The following is a 7215-nucleotide window of genomic DNA, read 5'->3' on the forward strand; positions in this document are numbered from 1 at the left end:
ATCTAGAGTGGTTGTGGATTCCTACAGTAATTGCTGGCTGAATCGAGTGTGTACTGGTAGCTTTGTATAATTTTACCACTACCTGACCTTACCATCTCTGCCTCCTAAGGATGTCCTGTATAAACTGCATATTCCAAGCTCATTTGCCTTCTGGCTTTGGTTGGGTGGGATCATGGGAGAATCCAGCAGAAGATAAGAAAATAGGAATTAAGACAGATCAGGATATCTCTCTCTGCCTCTTTCCAACTCCCCATTAAACTGTGAGTTCTTGATTCTGCCTTCAACTCTGTAGGCTCCTTTCATTAAACTTCCCTCTTGAGTACACTTTGAGTATGATGTCTGTTTTGAACCTGATTCATAGCAGGTATTTAATAAGCAAAAATTTTCAACTATAAGTCTAAAAAAGAGTAACAGACCATCTCCCATCTTCCAATTTTACTACAGCTGGAGGTCTTTATAAGATGCCCTTTTTCTGCCTTAAAACATCAGTAGCTCCAAAGTATACCCATCACCACACCCCCACTGTAAGCTGCAGCCAGACAGAAGTAATTTCAGCTCCTTCTGCAATGTGTTCTCTTTCTCTGAGCCTCTGCACATGCAGCCTAGGCTGGAAACTGCTCAGCAACCCCACTCTCATCTAAAAGTCACTTACCCTCAGAAGCTTCCCTGAGATGGTAGAATACTTGTTGAGGGCCACAGCCCAGTTGGGATGACTACATGGTATTTTGCCAGAAGGGAGTGTTTGAAAGGTGATGCCAGGGAGCTCTTGAGATGATGGTGGTTATGTTAATCTGTGTATTCAACTGTATCTTAGCCCTTTCCTGTCAGGTAATAGGGCAGGCAGCTCTTGTTGTCTTAGGCATGTCCTCTACTTTGGAGTTCCCATAGAGTTCTGGAGAGTGAGTGTGCTCAGCAAGGTGGAGTGGAAGAGAGTTCCCAGGGAGGGTGCATGGAGTGCAGGTGGAGTTTGGGCAATAAAGTTTCCTGTTTGAACATATAACTGCTTTGTGGCAGCTTGGTTATTTGTGCCCAGCCAGACTGCTGCAAATACTCTCCCTCTGCAGTCTTTATGTACCATAACACAGAGAGAGTATTCACTGTTACACTGTTCTACGACTGCCTACTTACCTGTGTCCTCCAAGACTGTAAGATCTAGAACAAGGAAAGAGGCCTAGGACAGGAAATGAGTCTTTCCCTCTCCCTGTGCGTCTCTTTCTCTTTCTGTTTCCCATTGATCTGTTGCTTTTCTGTTTTCTTCCATTCATTTGTATTTAGATCCCAGCATAATTGCCTGGCACACAGTAGGTCTTAGTAACTACAAATGTTGAATGGTTAAAACTCTCTCTTGGCTTCCAGGTCATCTCTGTTTCTTGATTTTTCTCTTTCTCTGGCTTTCCTCTTTCTTTGTTCTTGGAAGCCTTCACAATCAACTCCTCCTCTGTCTACCCATTAACTATTCTTCAGAGCAGTTCATTCTTATCTGCCTTTTGGACTTCAGCCATTAGTAAATACCACAATCCCCAAAAGCATATTTTCAATCTTAATCTTCCACAGGAGCAAAGGCTGGCCCTTTCTCCCTTCAAGCAGTTCAGATAAAGTTTCATTATTTCTTCATTCCCAACCTGTCCTCCTTCTGCTTCCAGTACTCAGTCCACCCCGTTGTCCAAGTGACAAACTTCAAAGTTCCCCAACTCTTTCAATTGTTTTTCTCCCTTTGTCCTGCTGGGCAACATGTTTCATCCATTTTCACAGTTTACAGTCTGTTTCTGAGTCTTTATTTTTCCTAATTCTTTTACCAAGAACACTTTGCCCCCACTTTAACTCAAATACTTTGCATTCTTTGAAATTCAGAAAACTGGTCAATTTCAATTCATTGCTTCTTCCTCCAAGTTCTACCTAAGTGATTTCTATTTTTGTCTGCTTGTGGGATTTGTTTGTTTGTTTGTTTGTTTTTGCATTTCAGGGGTTTGAACCCAAGACCTTGCACACATGCTTGTTAAGCACTCTCCCACTGTGCTATAGATCTCCCACACTTGTTAAAATTTTGGGCCACGGTCTCATTTTTCCAGGCTGGCCTCCCACTTGTGATCCCCCTGCCTCAGCCTCAGAAGCAGCTGGGCTTGATGGGTAAGCCGAGTAGATGGCTAGGGCACCTGGCTTGATGCCATGACTTTCAATGTTGGATCTAATCATGTCTCCATCAGTAGAAGGTAAAATTCTTAGGGTTTTTTTTTTTAATCATTGGGACAAGCTTGTGATTAATATTTTATGCAATTAAAATATTTTATATGAATGAATGAATAAATGAATTAACTGGAAAAGAGAATCTTTTCAATTACACCCTTTCAGAGGTTATTGCAAGAGAATCTTTGAGATTAAAGGATAATAGTCTCAGTTGAAAAACCTGAACTTTAAGTGACCAAGTCAATATACACTTTAACAAGATATTGTATGTGCTTATACAGGACAGTTAATTGCTATGCATGTAGAAAAAAATTTTTTTAAGCTTACACTGCAGAATTTGATTTTAAACATTTTCAATTCCAAGTATTGTCAAATTTTAAAAGGGAAGGTGTGATTTTAACTCCTTCTATGCTATTTTTTACCCTGGGTGACAGGCATTAGATAAAAGAAAAAAAAAAAAAGCCTGTATCATTACAGGGCTGGACACTTGGTAGGCCCTCAACACATTTTAATCCCTTTCTTTTTTCCTCTTCTTTATTTCATATTTGAAGTTTCACGAATGTTGATTATTTAAGAGAAGTTTTAGTTTTTGGATTTCAATTAGACTAAAAAAAAGTCATATTCTGACAGTCCCTATTAACTCTGAAACCCAAAGGAAAGAAATCCCTGGAAGGGGACCGGGAGAATAGAGGTGGTGCAAAAACTGAAAGCAAAGGCGCCCAGGAAGCCATAGAAGGCAGCTTTTTTGGCTGCCTTTGTCTTTTTTAAGCCCAAAGAGGCGTGATGCACTGACTGCAGTCGCTGATTAGTTTCCCCCAGGAGGTGCCCGCCTGCCCAGAATCTCCCCGCCCTCCAGGTGCCTCTTGCTTCCGCCCTGCAGTGCGCTGCAGATCGCGACCGCTGGGGGCGCCAGGAGCCCAGTTGCTGAGGTGGAGATCGAGACCTTACTCCGAGCTTAGCCTCTCAAAGCTCTCAGAAGGGTGGCTACAGTGGGGAGGTGCGTACCAAAGGGCGCCCTTTCCCCGGGCAAGCTGCAGCACAACTGCTTCTCAAAGGCGCCTGGGAGCAGTGAGCCGCCGCCGGGCTCAGGTTCAGGCTGCTGGAGAGGCTGCGGCGGCGGTCCTGGCCCCTACTGTCAAGCGGTGCCCAGGGTCTGGGCCGATCTTGGGCTCAAGGGAGCTAAGGTGGCGGCTGGCTGTGCAGCCCGCTCGCCAGCGCCTGCCTCTCACAATGATGAAGAAGTTTAAGTTTAAGGTGGACTTCCAGCTTGAGGTACTCTTCATCAGTGGAGTCCTCTTCTTCAAGATGTGGCTGCTGGTAGGCGGCAGCTTCACTGCAGGCAAGGCGCCCTCCGTGCCTGGCGCGCCTCCAGAGCCCTGCCTGTGCAGCCTTGGCTGGTTAATGGACAGCATTTCTTCCCTTGGCCCCTTCATTCCAGCCTGGCAGCCAGACTTGTGAGCTCCCTGTCCTGCAGGGACCCGTCAAAAACCAGTCAGGAATGTATCCATCAGCACAAAATGCTTCACAAATGGGTTTAACTAGGTTGGCCTTGGCTTCTGCGTTCCTCACTCCAAATGGTTCCTGGTGACAGCTCTTTCCTCCCAATTCTCTAAAAATGGGAACAATGGCCAAAGGGAGAAAGAGGATGCTTCTTGTTTCCTTTAAGACATTTCCATATTTGTGAAATACAAAGTGTAATTGGAGCTGTTGTTAAAATAAAAAGGATCCCAGCTTCTCTGAGTTCTAAGAACCACCCCTGTTAACAGCCTGTGCTTGGTTGACACCAAGTAGATTTTGTTCGCCCAGAATGAGGCTGAGGTAGGCCAGGTTGGTCTTAATTTAAGGCAAGTGTTTCTAGCAGATGAGGCAACAGTCCAGGAGACTGTAGATTGCATCTCCAGCTCTGAACTAATGCTCATCAAATTACCTGTCTTGAAGTGACCACTGTGAGTCTCAATGTGGGGGACTTAGAACCAGGAGGGGATCCCGAACTCTGTGCTAATTTTGAAATGAGCCTCTCCCTGTGTGCCCTGTACACTCTCTGGGAGAGACATTAGTAGGTCCCAGAATGCAGCCAGGTGTGGCAATGTTCCTTGAGTAATTTCAGGGTTATTAACAGACTGACAGATTTGCCCTAGGGTGTTTTTGTATTTTCTTGAAAAGAAAAAAAAGTTTATCACTGAATTTTTGAGTTTTTGAGGTCAAGGAGAAGGTTTAATGATCTTTGTTTAACCCATATATATATATATATATATATATATATATATATATATATATATATATATATATATATATATATATAAAGTCACAGTCACTATATATATATAGTGGTCACAGACTTTATTTTTACACTAAAAATATTGTACTTTCTTTTTATCTATCATCCCATTAAAATTGTAAAGAAAATAATGTCAATGGATTGTGGAATTGGAGCCAGAAAATTGTCCACTGTGGCAATATTGAAGATTATGGCAGCCTGATCATGTCTGGTTGGCTAAACCAAAGGACGTATAAAGCACTATTTATTCTCAAAATTAATAAATAGTCAACTGAGGATAATTCTAAATATTAAGTTTGGTAACAAATCTGAGGATATTCAGCTAATTAATTATAGTACAAAATTTTTAGCACACTGGTAAGAGAATAATGAATGGTACAAATAATATGTGTGTGTGTCTGTGTGTGTGTGTGTGTGTGTGTGTGTGTGTGTGTGTGTGTATAACCAGCTCCCAAGGTATAGAAAAGCCTATATCAATTCTGAGTGTACTTTAGGTGAAAGTCACAGTCTTGTTTTGCTGCTAGGTTCTAGCCCCCTACCTGGAGCAGATAGGTGAGTACTCCTGGCAATGGTGACACCTGGTGGTCAGGACACTTGCTGGCTACCTTCTGAATATAATTCATTAGTTCTTTCTTCTTCTTCTTTTTTTTTTTTTTTTTGTACAGAGTCTTTAACTCAGGAGTACTGGACCAGTTAGCCACATTCGCAGCTCTATTCTGTATTTTATATTTGTACACAGGGTCTGGCTGAGTTTCTTAGGGCCTCACCATTGCTGAGGCTGGCTTTGAACTCTCAATCCTCCTAAAATATACTATTGTATTTAATTCTCACAGCAAGCCTAGGGATCCACATTTTGTGAATAAATGATTCAAAGTCCCCATAGATGATATGTGTGATGCTGAGATTCTGATGCAGTTGTAACATCAAACAGGGTGATGCCAGATAAAAGGAGAAAGTGTGTTCTGTGCTGAAGAGTTTCTAAATAGGCAGCTTCCTAATGGTTTTAAAGTGCAGTGGGTATCATTTGATTTGTCTTCTGCAAGAGCTGGAAAGGAAAAACTATGCTGTGATAAGCTTCACCCTTTCTCTTTCAACTAAAATCTGGCTTTGATCTAGGTAAACACTGTTAAGCATATTGCTCGATTTCTTGTTCCTATTTTTTCTCTTTTAGGCTGTGCAGAGAATGAGAAAACTCTCATTATTGATTTATCCCTCTCGTGTTCATCCTCAATTCTTTTTAAATTTATTTTGTTAAATTTGTTTTTGTAGTTGTAGAAAAACAGAATGCCTTTGTTTATTTTTATGTGGTGCTAAAGATTGAACCCAGTGTCTCACAGAGGCTAGGTAAGTGCTCTGCCACTGAGCTACAGCCCTACCCCTCCTCCTCAGTCTTATCATTACAAAATTTGTATTTATGAAAAAAAAAAAAGAATAGTGCTTGGTACAGCCAAACAAACAAAGAAAAAGAATTTGAGGGAAATGATCTACAACAAGAAGTATATGCCTTTGAAGTTAGATAGAGAGAGTTAGCATAAAGCTAAGAACAAGGGTTTGAAATGAGGTAGGTTTAAGCCTCATCCCAGTTCCACCATGGTAGATCTGGTTGTGGTTACATAGGCTTTCAAAGTTAAAAATCTTTAAAATTGAAACAGTCACTGACAATTGAGGGGATTTTGAGGATTTAGTAAGCTGATGTGCCTAAGATGTGCCCAACAGTGCTTTGGCATCTAGTTGGCACTTAAAGAGGCAATGACGAACTTTTTCAAAAATGTCTGCTTGCTTTAGATGTTATAGTTAATTTCTTTTTCTTAACAAGTACAAAAATGTTGATTTAAGAAACATTCCTCATTTTATAAGGGAAAAAAATCCTGAAATACCAGTGGTAAGTAAATTATTTCAAAATTGCATAACTCTTACCTAGTGGATGCCAGTCTAGGAATGCAACTTTGATTAAATGCTAGGTTTTAATTTCTAAAAATCCATTAGTGGGACCCTTTTAAATCAGAAACATTAAACACTGTAACATTTCTCCAATAAATATGTGAAATCAATAATATGTAAAAGATATAAAAAGCACACTCAAGACTGCTCTCTTTAGAAAGGTTTACCAGGTTGTTCTTGGTTAGTGTCTGGGAATCTGAGTGGTAAATAATTCTATACTTGATATAAAACTTCATCTAAATGATACAAGGTGTTCAATGTGCCTAGACTGCACAAAGTCTGATTCTTGATAAACACCTTCTGAGAGTCATACATTTGGGTCCATTAAGCAAAGGGTGCTAAAGTAACCAACCTAATAAAAACTTTCATCACTGAGTCTCTAATGAGTTTTCCTAGTAGACAACACATGCCACAATTTGATGCTAAAGAAATTGTGTATGAGTCTGCTTAGTATCCTGTTGCTGTAATAAATAATAGCCATAAAACAACTATATTCTGAGTCCTGTGAGTTCTCTGGAGGAATATCCAAACCAAGGGATAGTCTTGGGAACCCCCCAACATGAACTAGTGTGAAATAATATTTGTTTGTTAGAGAAAAGTCTTGGAGATATACAGAAAATTCTCTCTTACACACACATACACACACACACCACACATGAAGATGCTTCATTTTTCATCAAATATTAATTGTGCATTTACCAGTTTCTAGCTGTTAGGAATCATGAGAAGTACAACAAATAAAGGGTCCACAAAAAATTACCTCAAGTTAATAAAAATAATTATAATTATTTTCAGTAGGAGACAGTATGACT

This window comes from Ictidomys tridecemlineatus, chromosome 11 (genome assembly GCF_052094955.1).
Source record: "Ictidomys tridecemlineatus isolate mIctTri1 chromosome 11, mIctTri1.hap1, whole genome shotgun sequence".
Classification (NCBI taxonomy): domain Eukaryota; kingdom Metazoa; phylum Chordata; class Mammalia; order Rodentia; family Sciuridae; genus Ictidomys; species Ictidomys tridecemlineatus.